This window comes from Sus scrofa, chromosome 1 (assembly GCF_054392235.1).
Source record: "Sus scrofa isolate SSC_HxYL_T2T_F1_AM1 chromosome 1, Sscrofa_HxYL_maternal_Yorkshire_Landrace_v2.0, whole genome shotgun sequence".
NCBI lineage: Eukaryota > Metazoa > Chordata > Mammalia > Artiodactyla > Suidae > Sus > Sus scrofa.
This window is the reverse complement of record NC_139383.1, coordinates 67253282-67271032: the sequence shown is the minus strand read 5'-3', so window position 1 is coordinate 67271032 and position 17751 is coordinate 67253282. Positions and strand designations below refer to the sequence as shown.

The window sequence follows — 17751 nt, the reverse complement described above, 5'->3', positions numbered from 1 at the left end:
ATTCTAACTCAAATAATAAAATACATGAATAGTATTTCCACCTTTTAAAATGGCCACTTTTATATTTATAAATGCACATATATTCAAGAGTCTCTTTCTGGGCTCTTAATAGTGTTCCACTGATGTATTTGTTTTATCTGTGCCAGTATAACACTATTCTAATTATAGTAAGTGTATAATATATTTTGATATCAAGTGGAGCAAGTCCGGAAGGAAAAAAATTGAAATTTTTATTTTTCTTTCTTTTTACATTGCCCTTTTCCAACCTAATTGCAGTCTCTCTAGTTTGCTATGGCTGCACTGATTGCTGTGTTGATCTTGGCTCTTCAAGATTTCATACTTTGCATTCTTACAACCATTTTCCTCCTCCTTTGAGGCTAGACCCCATTTGGTAAGAGCAGTGTTGTTATTAGGATTCAGAAGACTTTTAAACTGCATCTTTACTTGCCAAGTGAGGTGGACTTTGATGGACAAGTTTGGGGAATTTGATAATTTCCAGCTCATTTGACTGAAAGGTGAAACAACTCCCAGCATACTCCAGCCTCATTCTTCCAAATTATCTCATTTTTATTTACCCACTTAGACATGCTAAATTCTCAGCCTATGCTGAAAACAAAGAAAACTTACAGACTACGTGACAGCTTCTCCATTCCTTTTTCACTGTTTAAGACAATTTCTTTGTATAGCTGTATAATCATTTGGCCTGGTTGAGACCACTGACATGTTAGTAGAGAGCAAGAATTAAATTTTAGGTTATAATACTCTCAACTTTCTTAATAATAATAACGTTTTTATATTTGTAATGTACTTTACAATTTCCAAAGTACTTCCATTCATAGTCTTATTCCAATTGACCCTTCAAAATTGGATTTCATGTGACATAGAATGGGCGTGTGTCCGAATATAGATATTTGAAGTGAACTGTGTCTTAGGAACATTGAATACTAATGAAAATTAAATTTTATAATGAAACGTTAGAAGGAGATAATTTTTTATCATATTTCCAAAATGAAAGTGGAGTTTTGATTTCTGAATTTCACTGAAATAATATAGCACTTTTGGCTATAAGTTTTCCATTTTTCTTACATTGTTTTAGATCTAACATGGAATGTCTCCTCTCCCCCAATCCTATATTGAAGAGTGATTGTTGACTGCTGGCTCCTCTAACAGTAGGGTTGGATGTGGACTCTAGGCTCCCCTGCTGTTGAACATAACAAACAAGCTGACCATGAGATTCCAGATGTTTCTACTTTTTGTTTAAGCCTATTGGACCTCCCAGGAGCAAATATCAGTATGGTTGAGTGGTAGACCCTGTCCCCTTCAGGTTGAGAAAAAAATGTTAACCTTGTGGCATTGCCAAAAATTTAAACTTGGGTCCCTCAGAGCAGGAAACTCTCACAGATCCAGAGCATTAACTTGCACTGCCAGTGACACCAGTCAGAAATATAAGTACATTTAGAAAACATGGCCTAGGTTGAAAGACAGCTGTCCTGATTTGATGCTGTAAATGGGTCGCATGAATTTTTGCACTGACCTCTGACTGAGGAACACACAGGGAGTATTCTAGCTGTGATTTTCAAAATTGGTTGGGAAGGAGGAGGAGGTTGTAGGGAGATTGGAGCAGAAAATTTGTGCCACCTAATTGGGTTAAAGAGGACTCGTAATAGAGCCTCTGCCGGGAGAGAAGGGGGAAGGCTGGTGGAGTGAGTCATCAGGTGTTGGATTTGATGAAGCTCATTGTTTATCTCATTTACTCTGTTCGTTATCCCAAATGTGCATTTGGAGCTCAGTCAGCGAGAGCTGGATTTAAAATGAGAAAGCCTCCTTAAAAACCCATTGACAGAAACAGGACTTTTGAAAAACAATCCTTTCATAGACTCATCACATATTAGTGGTATGTGGGCCTTGAGGTCAATGCCATGGAATGAATTAATCTCAAGTATGCACTGGATTACATCTGAGCTTCATGTAGTTGTATTAGACTGATGGCTTATTAATCCATGATTGTTTTCATAATTTTATTTTGGGGGTCTTGATGCAAACAGTCCTTTCTAACAAGCCCTCTAAACTTCTACTTAAGATTCCACTAAAACCACACTGAAGCAATTAGTGAGAGGAAATGAGAATTATAAATGTTCCTCACAGCGGTCGTTTGGCATTGGGGCTTTTGAGGGATGGAAGGTGTGCTGTTTGGGTTATTTTTTGGTTGCAACTGGAAAGACACACAGAACCATTAACAATGCTAATTTAAAAAGCCAGTCAGTAAGATGAATTAAATCGAGCAGGAAAATAAACCTCAAGGGGGCTTCGCACAAAGCATACACTTAACAATGGGAAAGGGCAGAAAGAAAGAAGTAAAACACTCTTTCACTGCAAGAATATTTCCAGGCCAAAGGCAGAGTTTCCCTAGTTTGAAACTGTGGTGCTTTTGATTTTCTGCACTGAAGAACTGATATCCTGTACCTCCACCCCCACCTCCCCCAACCTGCCTGCTCACTATTAAAGTAGCGTTTTTCACTGGGCTGAACACTGCTTGTATATTGGCTGTTTGACTTGCCAGCATTCTGCTCTCCTGTGGAAAATGTGGATCTTCAGCCACATAATGTCTTTCCATTAGCGATGGCAACTTTCCAAAGTAGGGCTGTGGTTGAAACACAAATGGGCAGTGTGGGCCAAAATGAATGCAATTTTGAGCCTACTATCTTTAAAAGGTGGATCTGGAGGCAATTTAGTGAGTGTAAATTACAATTGACTTTGGAAGAAATAACTCATACACTTGAACCTCCTCAGATGTGTAGCCAATAGGGGGTAGCCAGGCTAACATGAAATTTTACACATCCATCAGCTAAAGAAGAGATCCAAATGTAAGACTCTAGCTATCATATGGATTCGTAACACCCCCTGGAGGACTTGCGGCCCACAAATCAATGAATGGTTTATGCTGAGCCAAAAATGTACTTTCACAGTGCTTCTCATTTTCCTTAACTGTTTCGGAACAGCATATGGGAGAGGCACGGCAGCCTAGGAACTGCTCGTGCAGAAGGCAGTCCTGGGCAGTGAGAGGGGTACCTTGCAAGGCAGCCAGAGACTGGTTGTTGGCCAGTTCCTTGGCTCTGACCAGAAATGGTATTGAGTTACCTTTAAAACTTAAGCCCGAGGGATCTTCTGTCATACAGGTGTTTTGGTCTGTGGTATCCTAGAAGCCATCTGACCCGTGTTTATTGCCACTGACTCTCTTCCTTATACTCATCAGTGATGGGTTAAAACAATCTGATTTTGCTATTGGCTTGCCCCCTTCTTTAGTGTTTGCTGGGACCTGTTCATCCTTACTTGATGACCACAACCAGAAATGTGGACACATTCCCAGGGTTTGCGCTCTCTCTCTCTGTGTTACATAATCTAAGTTTGCTGAATAGAAGTGTATCTAATGGTAGCATTGCCTGTGAGTAAAATGGACATTTTATGGTAGCTTAATTTTTAAAGCACTAAGAACTAAATTACAGACAGTGAGAACTATTTATTAACAATTAAGTGAGTAAAATGCAGGTCATTTATTTTTGGATAACATAGTTTTCTTAGGTGATATAAATAAATATGTTTGCCTTATTTGAAAAAAGGGCACTGATGTTTATCTTTCTTGAGTACTGACATTTTTCTGTTTAACAAACTTTAATGACATCTTACTTCACTTCCTGCATTAAAAAGCTGTCAACTAAAATGCTCAAAACAAAGTCTTACGTAGAGTCTATGCAGACTATTCTAAACAAGCAGGTGTGGAAGAAAATGTTTTTCATTTACAGTAATATGTGACTTGGAATTCCAAGTTTGCACTGCATTTTATGTGTGTTTTTATTATATATATTTATGTATTTTTATTATATATATGTATATGTGTGTGTGTGTGTGTGTGTGTGTATGTATATACACAGTTGTTGTTACCTAGCATTTCAGTTAGGACTTGCATCCAGCCCCATGTAACAGAGATCTGAACATAACAATGGCTTAAGCAAATGAGGACTTCCTTTTCCTGTGATGTGAAAGAATTCCTGAGGTTGGAAGTTCAGGGTTAGCATGATGGCTCCCCAGTGTCACCAATGATCCAGAGTCCTTCTAGCTTTCTGTTCTGCTATCATTAGGGCAGAGGGTGTGACCTTTTTTCCCATGTGCTCAGAATGGCTGCCAGTGCTCCAGCCTCACAGTTGAATTTCACACAAGAACAGAGAGGTCAAGAAAAGTTTTCCCACGGACTCAGCCCCATGAAAGTCCTTTTCCAGCAGCCTCACCTAGGGATACCCACTTAGATCTCATTGACAAAAACTTTTGTCATAGGAGCTGCTGCAGAGGAGACTGGGAAAAATAGATTTTGAGCTGGCCACATTGAAGCCCCAGATAATAGCAAGGCTCTGTTATTATAGCAGAAGGGAAATGAATAGGCAAGTAGTGCTGTTTGCTACAGATGTAGTTTGCAATGCAAACAGAGGAGTTTGTCATGGCTCAACTGAAATAAATCTGACTAGCATCCATGAAGATGCAGGTTTGATCCCTGGCCTCCCTCAGTGGGTTAAGGATCCGGTGTTGCCATGAGCTTCGGTGTAGGTTGCAGACGTGACTCGGATTCTGCATTGCTGTGGCTGTGGTGTAGGCCAGAGGCTATAGCGCCATTTCAACCCCTAGCCTAGGAACCTCCATATGCTGCAGGTGCAGCCATAAAAAGACAAAAAAAAGGGGGGGATTTTATGCAAATAGAGACATCTTTTAAGGTAATTTAGACTTCTCACGAGGACACACTAGTAGGAAACATAATGACTGCCCAAGGCATTTCGTTCCAGAGACCTTTGTCCTGTCTGTTCCCTTTGCCTGGAAAACTTCTAGGAATTTGCAGAGCTTTATGCTTTATTCAAGTCTCTGCTTAAATTTTATCTCCTCAATGAGGTCTTCCCTGTTGCCTGGAAAGGAATCCAAGTTTTTCTCATCTGAAGCTTACACAATTTGAGAGGCCCCCTTAAGAAATAGGGGAAGAAAGTAAATATCAAATTAGATATTTACATAGGAAAAGGAGTATTGATTTAGAGTAAGAAACCACAAGTTATACAATTAAGAAACTTATAACTACTACAAAACAAAGATCACAAAATCTGGAAGAATTACATAATAAATTTTATTAATGGACTAGACAAAACTCTTGAATGCTTCCCCACCCTGTCCCACTTTTTGATTATGTATCCTTTGATTCCCCCTTACAATTGATAACAATTTTATAATATTTCCTATAAAAAGGACAGAAAACTATCCTCTAGCATAGGTGATAAAAACATTTTTTGTGGTCATTGGGAGTTTCGGAAAGTTCTTTCCAGCTTCTAAAAAACTTGTATTTGGTAATGCCATTGCAAATTTTAGGATTATCATCAAATTTGGGAAAACCTCTGTCAAGTTTTTTGGTATATGATCTTTAAGATTTTAGGGAATATCAAATTTTCTTGTGCATTGTCTGATCTTAAACAGTCTTTCACTGCAACATGCATTAACTTGCTTGTCATCGATGTCCTCAGTATAGTGGCATATTATGTGTAGTTTATATTATCTTTGTTGGTATCATTTTTTTTTTGTGTCCAATAATCATGTAATTCAAAATGGTAAGACCATTTCAGGCTGAGAGAAGATCATGGGCAGAGGTGGGGTCCAGGAAAGGCAGAAAGTCCAGCTTGGAGGGGTGCAGTGTACAGGTAAAAGTTTGACAGGAAATACGACTGGAAAGATGTGTCAGAGCAGGTGGAACAATTGTCAAGTGCTGGTGTGTGGCTGGAAAATATTTTAAGTAATAATTCTTTTAAGTGAAGGAATGGAAGCCTTCTTCATGGAAAAGTAAGCATATGAAAAGTGAGAAAGCATTATGTTGAAACTGGTATTAGGGTTGGACAAATCCTTGATTTAAATCCTGGCTCTGCTGCTTACTCATCTGGGAGAAATTCCTAGTAACTCTGCAAGCAGAAGGGCCAGTAAACTCCATAATTAGATCTCACTATACCCAAACCAAATGCATCTCTAGCTCAGCTTCCCCTAAGCTGTGTCCTTAATATGTCCAAAGCCTACCCAGTGCCACCATACAAGGAAAATATGATGGAGGGGAAGTTGGAGTGGGAAAAAATTGTAGCATAACAAGTGTCAGAGAGGTATATTGGAAAGTGGGCATATGAGTGAGAGGCCCCAAAACTTCTGCTTCACTGGCTTCCCAGTAAATCTAGCTCTGTGATGACCCCCTTCACAGTTGCTGAGCTCTCCTCACTACCCACAGCTCTCCCAGTTTTCCTTGCCCTTCTTAATTTTCTCCATAGCGCTTGTTATATATTAACTAATTGCGATAGTATCTATTTGCTTGTTTACTATTTGTTGTTTACTTCACCGCATGAGGGTATAAACTTCCATGGTGACAAGGACTCTTTTGCTGTCAGTGTCTCCCCATGTGACAAAAGTACATGGCACCTAAAAATTTGTTAAACGAATGACTGAATGATTCACTGGCTTCACTGTTTTGTGTTGTGTTTTTTACTTCTAAATCATATTTGGTTTATTCTGTGGATGCAAACAAAGTGGTCAAAGGATTGTTTCTGTACTATATATTTGGCTTTCAGAAAGCAAAATGAGAAAGTTTAGGGAGGTGGAGAGTGATGGGGTGAGGATGAAGGGCAGCCAAGGACAAGGAGAAAAGTCAGTCAAAATTAAACAGTGAACAAGTGAAATCCCAAGTGTGAGGCCATCTCAAAAATCCCGTAGGTTAGCAACGCTGCAGATCTGACTTGCCAAGCACTTTAAGAACTATTTTTGATAAATGTGTCCTTTGAATCCTATGGTGAATTTATTTATGTTGCAATTGAATATTTTAGACCTCTTGCTCCTGCTTGGTTCTCCCATTCAACATCTATCTGCTAACCTTTGCTCCACGGCTCCGGGAGACATGGTGTTTTATATGAGTCCCATGATGTCTTAGCAAAGACTGAAATCCGATGCTGGTATTGATGTTGTCTTGGGAATGAGAATCCTGACTCTATATGCAGGTACTAAACCTACACTTTGGTCCCCTACCAAATACAATTATTACATACAAATTCGAAAAAGACTTAAAATTTGCTTCTCCCTCTTTCCTATATATTAATACACTGTCAAGGGAGATAGAGTGGTCTGTCCAAACCAGAACTAAGATTCTCCTGTTATGCATTTTAACCCATGTTCTTTTAATTATAATGCAGGATAACTTGAGAAGGAAGAACCCAAAGAAAATTGGCATGCTTTCATTTTGCATTTTTACCTAAATGAAAATTAATTTTTGTGGTGGGGGCTCTGAATAGCAAGCTTCTGTCTCCTTTGGCATTAAGGATATTTTGAGGGTGCCCATGGGCCTTGGAGCATGATAAATCCAGGAAATTTTCCAGTTTTGAGCTTTTTTCAGAGCATATGATAAGAAAAACTCAGATATGCTTTTTGTGGAAAGCAGTCCAATTTCCAAAACTTTGATCCGCTTTTAGGGTGTTCCTGAGATGCGAGTCTTTGTGTTCAAAGCCTTAGGCAGAGAGGACTGCATATAAACCACCAGGAAATAGAAAGGAGTTAATGTAAAAAAATTGCATTTCCATAGAAAGCAGCCTTTAGTCCACATTATTTGTGTGGGGGAGAATTCATTTCTTCCTTCCTTTCTTTTCTTCCTCCTTTCTTTTCTTTTCTTTCTTTTCTTTTCTTTTCTGTCTGTCTCTTTCTTTCTTTCTTTCTCTCTCTTTCTCTCTTTATGTTCAGAGCATTCAGCTTTAAAAAGACTAGGTCTAAAAACCGTGTTCTAAATAAACGCTGCCTTGCTCCCTGATGCCAAAAACAAATGCATTGTCAAACAAGCCAGTTATTCGTGAGCCGTCCTCACACTTTCTAGACCTTCCACTTTAAGATCTTTTTACATGACACAGCCTCTACTACAAGGAAATAATTTGGGTAGAGTAGACCCAAGTTGCCCTGGCCAATTGGCTCATTATGTTGGCAGTGAGTTTATCTGGGCCCCAATCTTGAAGAATCTGCTTCTGTCTGTTCTAGTGTTTTCCTCTGGTATTCTTTCTTAGCTCACTTATTCTCGGCCACAAGGATTTGTCCTGGGGAGGTGCACCCAATCCAGGCGAGGCCAATTAAAACATCTCATCTGCCTGCCAACTGTGATTGATTTCCTTGGGCCAAAGTTCTTCCCTGAACTTTTCAAACTACAGTTGAGGGAAGAAACCATTCCTCTTTGTCTGGGGAGCTCTGGGGAGACAAGTCTGGCAGCTGCCATAGGCATGCCTCCAACCTGGAGTAGAAGGTGTGTGTATGGAGGAGAATGCAGCTGACGGAAGAAGATAAAGAGCAGGAAGGTGGGTTCTGGAGGTCAGTGCTGCCACTGTATTTCCTTTTTGGTCCTATCAGCTGATGTCTCTCTTCCTTTTCTCTCTCTCCCTTTTTTTGCTTTCCTCCTTCCTTTTTCTTAAGCTAGGACTTAGGGAGTTCCAGCCCTGGCCACCAGAGTCCTGATGGATACAATACATTACATAATTTTTTCCTACTTGGAAGTGTAAAACTCAACATGGATAGAATCAGGTTTCTCTTAACTCTCATATGCTTTTTCTGAACTGAATTTTGCCACACAGAATTTCTGCTGTTGTTTATGTATAAGAATATTTGAAAGAAAAATAGAGTGTTTCTACCATTGGTCAGATTCTCTCTGAGCAGATGGCTGTTGTAAAGAGTCAAGGGGAGAGAGGCTGGAAAAGGTCTCTCCCCAGCATCTAGGCCGTGGTGCTCCCTGAGGTGTGTGATCAAGGCACAGCATGGTCATTGTCCCTAGAGTGGATTTCCAGGTGAAGGCTGGCTGTGGAACTGAGCTCTGGGGTGTAGCCCAGGAAACATTTGCTGCTCAGAGTAGAGACGATAAGGGAACTGCTATGTTTTGGCCCCAGGATGATGAGAATGATGATCCCAGGTTAGGGGTTGGTTCTGGTCCTTTTCCTAGATTGCCGGTCACTGTTGTGTTCAGAGATGTAAAAGGCTTTCCCGCTGCTCCTCTTCCTGCCTTGGCCTCCACCAAGCAGGACTTGTAGATGCCTTTGTTTTCTTCATTTATGCTTGCCTTGGGAGGAGAGTTTCACTCCTTTGAAAAATACATCCCCCTTAAGTTCCTTAAAACGTAGTTTTGGAGTAGAAATGTAAAATGCTGCAGCCACTATGGAAAAGAGTGTAGGGCCTTCCCCCCCAAATAAAATAGAACTACCATATGGTCCAGCAATCCTACTTCTGGGTATGTATCCAAAGGAAATGAAAAAAGAATATCAAAAAGTATCTGCCTTCCCATGTTCATTGCAATATCATTTATAACTGCCAAAATTATTCATCATGGCATATTGGTGGATGAATGGAAAAAGAAAATGCGGCATAAATGTATAATGGACTATTATTCAGCCCTTAAAAGAAGGATATCCTGTGACATGCTTCAACATGGTTGAACTTTGAGGGCATTATACTAAGTGAAATAAGCCAGATGCGAAAGACAGATCCAGCATGATTCTACTTATATGAGGAACATAGAGTAGTCAAATTCATGGAAGCAAAAAGAAGAGTGGTTGCCAGGAGGCAAAGTAAATGGGAATTGTTGGATACTGGGTCTAGGGTTTCAGTTGTGCCAAATGAAAAAGGTCTAGATACCTGTTGCAGAACAATGTGCAAAGAGTTCACACTATTGTATGACACACTTAAAGATGGTTAAGATAGTAAACTTCATTATATGTTTTTAACCATAATTTTAAAAAGTAGACTTCAGGGTGACAGCTCCTTCTTTTAAACAGGGTTGGGGAACAACGTACGCCATGGGAGTGCTCAGACCTTCCTTTCCTTTGTCCCAGGCTCAGTTTCTTCCCATCTCTTACCCTCCAAAGAGAAGCTAGTCTTGGATTTGGGGATTTTCCACTGAAAAATAAGAAGGAAGTGGAGAGGTGAGTAAGGCAACAACAAGGGACCTAGGGGGAGAAGGATAGAGTTTCTTCTCAAGGGTTTCTGGAGAGAGAAGAGTGAGGAGAGAAAGAAACTGGTATGGGAAGATGAGGGCCACAGCTGATCCAAACAGAACCTTTGCAAGGGTGAGAAAAAAGGGCCCTCCGAGAGGATGAAACCTGCTCCATGACTGGCACCTTTGTTTGAAGATAAGAGGCCCTGTCTCCAATACGTAGAGTCTCATCAGAGACATCTCTTGGCATCAGAGTGCAGGCTAGATTCTGCTGTCCTTGGCCTTCATGCCCAGAACTATTCAGACACCCCGTGGGAAGGACAATGTATGAGAGAAGAAAAGAGGTTTTTATTTTTTTAATTAATTAATTTATTTATTTTTGCTTTTTTAGGGTCACACCCACAGCACATGGAAGTTCCCAGTCTAGGGTTGAATTGGAGCTGCAGCTGCAGGACTACTCCACAGCCACAGCAATGTGGCATCCAAGCTGCATCTGCAATCTACACCACAGCTCATGGCAATGGCAATCCTTAAATGCTAAGTGAGGCCAGGGATCAAACCCGCAGCCTCATGGATACTAGTTGGGTTTGTAACCAGCTTAGCTACAACACAAACTCCCAAGGGTTTTTAAAGAATATATAAATAGAACTGGAAATTGTGTCCCCTTCAAAAGTTTGATGAGTTTGAAAAAAAGAGGACTTGAGATTTTAAATAAATTATGAAATAATTAAAAACATAAATTAATATAAATAATAATATAAAAGACCCCATGCATAGCCCCACGATTGAACACGGGTCAACATATTGTTGTATTTTCTTCAAATGCAGTAGTTGCAGATACCTTCTTGCTCATGTTATAGGCGCAGGTAAATCCACTTTGGCTACATCCTGTTCCTCTTCCTACTTTCCTGGAAATGAGGTTCAGAATGAAGTTAATGTTTATCTTTTCTATGTTTGTACTTTTACTACATTTGCTTGTATATATAAATAATACATAGTCATCTTTGGGCATATTTTATAAATAGATAATTAATATGTAATGTCTATATATATATATATATATATATATATATATATATACACACACACACACACACACATACACACATAGGATTCTTTTTGTTCTGTCTTTTGTCTTTTCAGGGCTGCACCCACAGCATATAGAAGTTCCCAGGCTAGGGGCTGAATTGGAACTGTAGCTGCCAGCTTATGCCACAGCCACAGCAATGCAGGATCTGAGCCACATCTGTGACCTACACCACAGCTCATGGCAATGCCAGATCCTTAACTGTGAGGCCAGGGATTAAACCCACATCTTCATGGATACTAGTTGGGTTCATTAACTACTGAGCCACAACAGGAATTCCCATAGGATTCTTTTGACACTTGCTTTTGGCATTTAATATTATATTTTCAAGCTATTTTAATATTATCTTATACAGATCTAGTTCTATCATTTTAGCTGCTCTATAGTATTCCCTTGTGCACCTAACCCATATTTTCCTTATCCATCTTGCTAATGAAAAAAGGTGGGTTGTTTGGATCTGAAAGCAATGCAGTCTTTGTGTGCATGTTCTTACAAGCCCCCATGAGAGCATGCCCATTCTGTTACTTCTCTTGTGCAAAGAGAACTACTGATGGAGTGCTCTGAAATGCCAGCATTCTTTGGGTGAACATACGTATTAGGTCCCTGTTGTCAAAGTTGGGGCAATCAGAAAAAAAAAAAAAATCCATTCTTAGAAACTTTCTGCCACTGCCCCAGCCCTCCCTACTCCTGGGTGCTCTCCCCACGTGCTCTCTCTGCCATCAAAGTCCTCAAGTGCTTTGATTCTTCAATTTTGCAGAAAGATTGTAAACAAGGGAAGGATGTCCCTGAGTTTGCATCCAGATTGAAATTTAGCCCAAAGATATTTGAAGCCTTGTTGACAAGGGTAAAAATACGATTGAAAACTTCAGGTTTCTCTCTTCCCAAGAGTGGAACGGAGACCTGAATACAGGTTGGAATAGACTCTCTCTCTCTATTTGAGACAAGCTTTTTTTTTTTTTTTTTTTGGTCTTTTTGCCATTTCTTGGGCCGCTCCCGCGGCATATGGAGGTTCCCAGGCTAGGGGTCGAATCGGAGCTGTAGCCACCAGCCTACACCAGAGCCACAGCAACACGGGATCCGAGCCGCATCTGCAACCTACACCACAGCTCACGGCAACGCCAGATCATCAACCCACTGAGCAAGGGCAGGGACCGAACCCGCAACCTCATGGTTCCTAGTCGGATTCGTTAACCATTGTGCCACGACGGGAACTCCCTGGGACAAGCTTTTGAATGATACAGTTAGTTTTGCAGACTTAAAGTAGTGGTTACAACCAAACTTGATGCTTGAGATCAGTGGCAGCAAGGAGCTCCAGGTAAAAACAGCCTATTGCCTGAGAGGTGAGCAGAGTCTCATGGCTGCACATGCAGCTTTCTGGGCAGATTTTATTTTCTAAGGAGAGTTGAGATTGTTTTGTGCCTGAATACTGTTGTTTTCTCCTGCGGAAATGGATCATTTAAAAACAAGCAGGTACTGTGAACTTGGGCAAAGAAGCTGAATCCTGGCTAATGCAGGGCTACTTTGGGGCATGGTTGCCAAAAAAATTATTTGTTGTATAAATGAAAGCAGGTTTGGAGTTGGAGTGCAGGACGTTCTTTCCACCTCCTCATGGGCGCTGGGGTCCTGCAAAGAGATCCATCAACAGGAGCAATGGTAAGGATTCCTTGTGGCTGATGAGCAGGAGAACAGGAAGACCCAGAAAAACAAAATAGGAGGGCAGAGGTGGAACCCCTGGGTAGCTCACGTGATCACCTCTTTGGGGACTTCCAGAAGTAACTGGGAGACATTTTAAGGGGCACAGAAATCAATCAGGTGAAGAGACATACGGATTTGAACATTGAGCATGGATACAACCTTATTGATATTCACAGGCTGCTGGTGAAGGACAGAGGCTGTTTTCTTTTTCTTCGGGAGGAGCAGCATTAAAAAGGAATGGGTGTGTTTCCTCTTGTCTATGTGCACAGAAATCCTTTGGAAGGTGGCAGATTTTGCAGGGAGTGTACTAGGCTTAAAAGGGGGGCAATTATAGAAATGTGAAAAGATTTTTACCTAGCAATTTCTGATGATTTGATTTATAAGTGCACTTCCTATATATTTTGGCCTTAATTTCCTACCCTTTTGTCTAACCTGAATGTTAAGAGTTAGAGGGGGAAATAGTCAAATTCAAACAACTTGCCACTGTCTGAGATTACGGTTGCACATCATTTTTTTTTTAAAATAATGTTTTAATCTAGGTATATACTTTAAATGAATCCTTGAAGAATTTTCTTCTCTGATACCTAATTATTAATTGGACTGAGATGGTATATTTTACCTTTGACTGGTTTGCCAAATACATTTGGCATAAATATGTAAGGAATGTTCAGTATTTCTATCTTTAAGGGCTACGAGACACCTCATCACTTGTCTGGATCACTTAGGACTTCAAAATCCTAATTTTTACAGGTATTGGTTTATTGTTACTTTTAATTTCATTTTGAATTATAAAGCTCTTGGAGACCTTGCTGAAGAGGGCTGTATGAATTTATTATACTGTTCTTATTGCTCGTCATAGATTATCCATGCAGTATTAATGGAAAAACCATGAGAAATAAGGTTTTAAAGCAAGAGACTCATTTGTAAGAACCCAACCTTACAGCTTTTTCTTTTCCTTTTTTTTCCCCCCAGTTTCATCATTTCTGCCTCTGCCTTGTCCTGTTAGCTTGTTAACAGTATAGTTTCTATAGCAACACCTATCGGTTGTAATAATGAAAGCCACAGCAAGATCTCCTGCAGAGAAATCCTTGATGCTGACAAAATCAACTCATATTTTCTTTGTCCGATATTTTCTATTTCTTCTCAGAATGACCCTTTTAGCAGAATATAAAAGATCTCTACTAATTACTTGTGAAATAAACAGCTGAAGACAGGCAGCTCTGACAACCCATCGGATGTAGCTTTATTCTAGAGATGGTGAGATACTGCCTGAACCAACAAGCCAATTTCTTTAGCTATAAATTTTACTAGCCAGCACTGTTAACATGAAATAAAATGAAGGTCAGTCCACTTCTTCCAATTTGAGTTAAAAGGTTTTATTTAGAGAAAATTTCCCATGTACTCAGGCTTTTTCACTTCATCAAAATAGCAAAAGTAAATGGCTGATGTTATTTTGATGCATGATTTAGAACAATAGGTTAAAAACAAAAACAAAATAATGAATGCTAATTCTGATAATATAGGTTTGGATAATGATTAGGCAACCACCAAATCCTCCTTTGTTTCTATTTTTGGAGCTATAAGGTGCAAAATTTTCTCTTAAATATTCCTCTCCTGAATTATTCAGATAACTGCACTGCTTCTGCATTTTGCTTCATGAGACATATTCATACTTATTAACTTAAAATAGGAGGAATTGAGGAGTTATGGATTTTCTTTACTGAAAACTTACCCATTGTGCATCATTAACCAAAAATAAAGTATCATTGTTTCAAATATTGCTTAATGTTTAATTCCAGGTCTTGATCAGTGGAAGATCTCTGGCCTTACTTCCTATTCCAGTTTCTTTTCAGGGTCGCCTCAATTTCCACGTGAACTTATCTGTTTGCTTTTGTTTTAATGACGTCTTCCTTTTTTTCTCATGAACAACAACAACAAAATAACATTAAATTGGACTCATTGACAATCTACATTAATTCCTTCTGGTCACAAGCCATCTATTCCATGCATTTAAATAATTTTCTAAGGGTTTTAAAACAGTTTATCTCTCTTCCAATAGTTTAAACAGTAGATATCATGAAAAGATTTACTGCCTGGGAATCAAAAGCAGTACTGGGTGATACCAAGGCTTTTGATTTCAGAGACGTCTAGTATGTATGCAAAGGATTTAATTAAAACAAGAAAAGTGCTGAAATTCATATTTCCCTTTTTAATTTCTCTCATATCTCTGTATTTGGAGGAGTTTCTCATGTCTACTAAGAAAACTGCCACAATTTCCCAAAACTGTTACCTCTTTCAGATATGTAAACACACACACATACATATGTGGCAACATATGAATAATGTTGTGTGGGCTTTTTTTCAGTGGGTCAGGAACAGTGTTGTTTTCTTGATGCATTTTTGTATTTTTTCCAAATTTATTCTTTGAAGGTATCTTGTTTTTAGAATTAGAGAAAGTTAAGGAAAAACTTCTTGGTAAAAGTTAATTATGGTAAATGCCTTCATATCAGGTTTCATAAATTCTGGTCAGCTTCTGGGTGCTACTTCATCCTGAAAATCTCATCTCCAGCAGAAGTAGTAGTTAATGCTAGAGATAATAAGAAAAAAGTGTTAAGGACTTTGCCACCTGAATCTCAATGAAAGCTATCTTGAACCCTACATATCCCTTATTTAAGGTACAAAGATACCCAGATTCAGAATCCCACACATCATCTAGCATGTGTCTGAAAAGTGCTTCCCCACACACTATAAGAGAGCAGTATCAAATGTAGCCTCAGCCAGTGTCTGCTGTTCTGGTTCATTAAGACCTCTCTCAAGCACTTGTTTACTCACTTTCTGAATCATAGCCTTCAGGTACAGGTGTTTCTTAGGGTTTGGAATCTCGTCTGTCCTGATCATCAGCTGATGTTGGCTCCAACTCCATAATCTTGAAATGAATGTTTCCATGATCATAACCTGCATATTCCTGACTTTCATAGCTAACAAACCTTCTCTCCATCTGCACCAAGCTTCCAGTTCTTTGATTCCTCCAACTTTACCCAACCAGTCACCAGTGCCTCCCATGGAGCCCACTCTGTCTACATGCCACTGTCAGGGACTTCCATGCTTTTGCCTCTTCCTCCCTGGACTTGCCCACCCACTGACTAGCTGGCACTAACCTAGGTCATGACTAGGTCATCACTGGCATGTTTTAGGCCCATCACCATTCCCTTTCTTTATAGTATGCCTGTGTCTTCTCATCTTAAAAAAAATCAAAGCCAATAAACAACGAAAGAAACTTTCCTGTGCACTGTCATAGGTTTAACCCCTCTCCAACTGACTTCTTTCATTTTGTATCAAACACTTTAGCGAGTGATTGAAACCCTCTGTCTTCCACTTTGGTATTATTTAAGCTGTTCCCTAATTCCATGTAGAAGCAAGTTTCTGCCTCCATTATTCTTTTAAAACTGGTTTCTCAAGAATCACCGGTGAGCTCCTGGACAGAGGTAAAGGCTCTCTTTCAGTCCCCGTACTCCTGGGGTTCTATGTAGTGACTGCCAGTGCTCTTGCTAATGCCCATCTCCCTTGGTTTTCACAAATACCATTGTTTCCTGGGTTTATTTGTTTTATTTTTTAATTTAAACCTCAAACTACTTATCTGGCTTTTCTCTTTTCCCTTTCCTTACTCAGGTATTACCCAAGCCCCAGAGCCAGGTTTCTGCCTTTATCTCCTTATATTTTCTCCCTTGGAGAAATACCAGTTTTTGAAAATATGATCACCATAGTGGTTCTCAGCAAGGTCTACTTGAGGAGGATGGTGGGGTGATGGCTGGGGGTGGTAGTGAGCAGGGAGCTTTACTGGATCACATTGGCCAGATCCTATCCCCAGGGGCTGACCAGCACCTAGTGGGTAGGAGTGGTTTGCCCTGGGGGGCAGGGAGTAGGGTGTGCATTTTCAGTGGTGTAGAATTTAAAAACAATAATAAAACTTACTCAAATTTGATCTGATTTTTATTTTCACCATGTGCCAGCAATTCTAAATGATGTCAATGAGAAATTCCTCCCCCTCAAAAAGTTTCCTTTGTTGATCTATATTCTAAACAACTGCTGTGATTACTTTTGATATTTAACTATATATACAATCTTCAAATTAGGGATATTTTAATTACTTATCCTTTAAGAAACATTGTTTTCTACATGAAAGTTGATTTGAAGAACTTCTCTTTTATACAGTTGCCCCATGGGAACTCAGCTACTACACATTTCTTTCAAGAATAAACTAAAAGTTGGAGTTCCTGTCGTGGTTCCGACTAGGAACCATGAGGTTGTGGGTTTGATCCCTGGCCTTGCTCAGTGGGTTAGGGATCCGGTGTTGCCTTGAGTTGTGGTGTAGGTTGCAGACGCAGCTCGGATGCCACGTTGCTGTGGCTCTGGTGTAGGCCAGTGGCTACAGCTCCGGTTCAACCCCTAGCCTGGGAACCTCCATATGCCGCGGGAGTGGCCCTAGAAAAGGCAAAAAGACAAAAAGAAAGAATAAACTAAAAATTGTTCCAAATCTTCTGAACCCACCTCAAGAGCAGTTCTTGTCACCCATCTCTGTGCTGCTATTACATATTCTTGTATTTAAATGGAAAAGTCAAAATTAGCCAGTCATTGTAAGACTTAAGTCATTGTAAGAACTTGAGTCTGCTAAGTGATCCCCTGGAGTTATTTGAGTTTAAAATTTAAAAGAATACAATGGAGTGTTACCTATAATGTGTGATATTTTTTTCAGTTAGTGAAAATTTTAGCTCATACATGCAATATTTTACTGAATTTAAATTATATATATATATATATATATATATATACATATATTTTTCAACTTTCTAATTTTATTCTTAAAACATAAAGTATACCATATGCAGTGGCAGAGGTGACCTTGAGGAAGGTGGTTTTGGAAATTGGCCGGGTGCTCTTGCAAGAGCCAGTGCAGGACCTAGTA

The 17751-nt window shown here is 39.7% G+C and overlaps 1 protein-coding gene across 4 annotated transcripts in view; it reads left to right on the top strand.

Moving 5' to 3' along the window:
* The window catches only part of LOC146406133 (uncharacterized), a 196805-nt gene that overhangs the window by 77309 nt on the left and 101745 nt on the right, over positions 1–17751 (top strand). The window contains exons 1-2 of one of the 4 annotated variants that reach the window (XM_084961336.1): positions 8213–8384; positions 9906–9995. The exons of 2 other annotated variants lie outside the window; for them this stretch is intronic. The gene's annotated coding sequence lies outside the window, so the exon portion shown is untranslated. Of the gene's footprint in view, positions 1–8212; positions 8385–9905; positions 9996–12646; positions 12747–17751 lie in introns of those variants that run through there. One more of the 4 variants, XR_014806456.1, reaches the window with a different exon arrangement.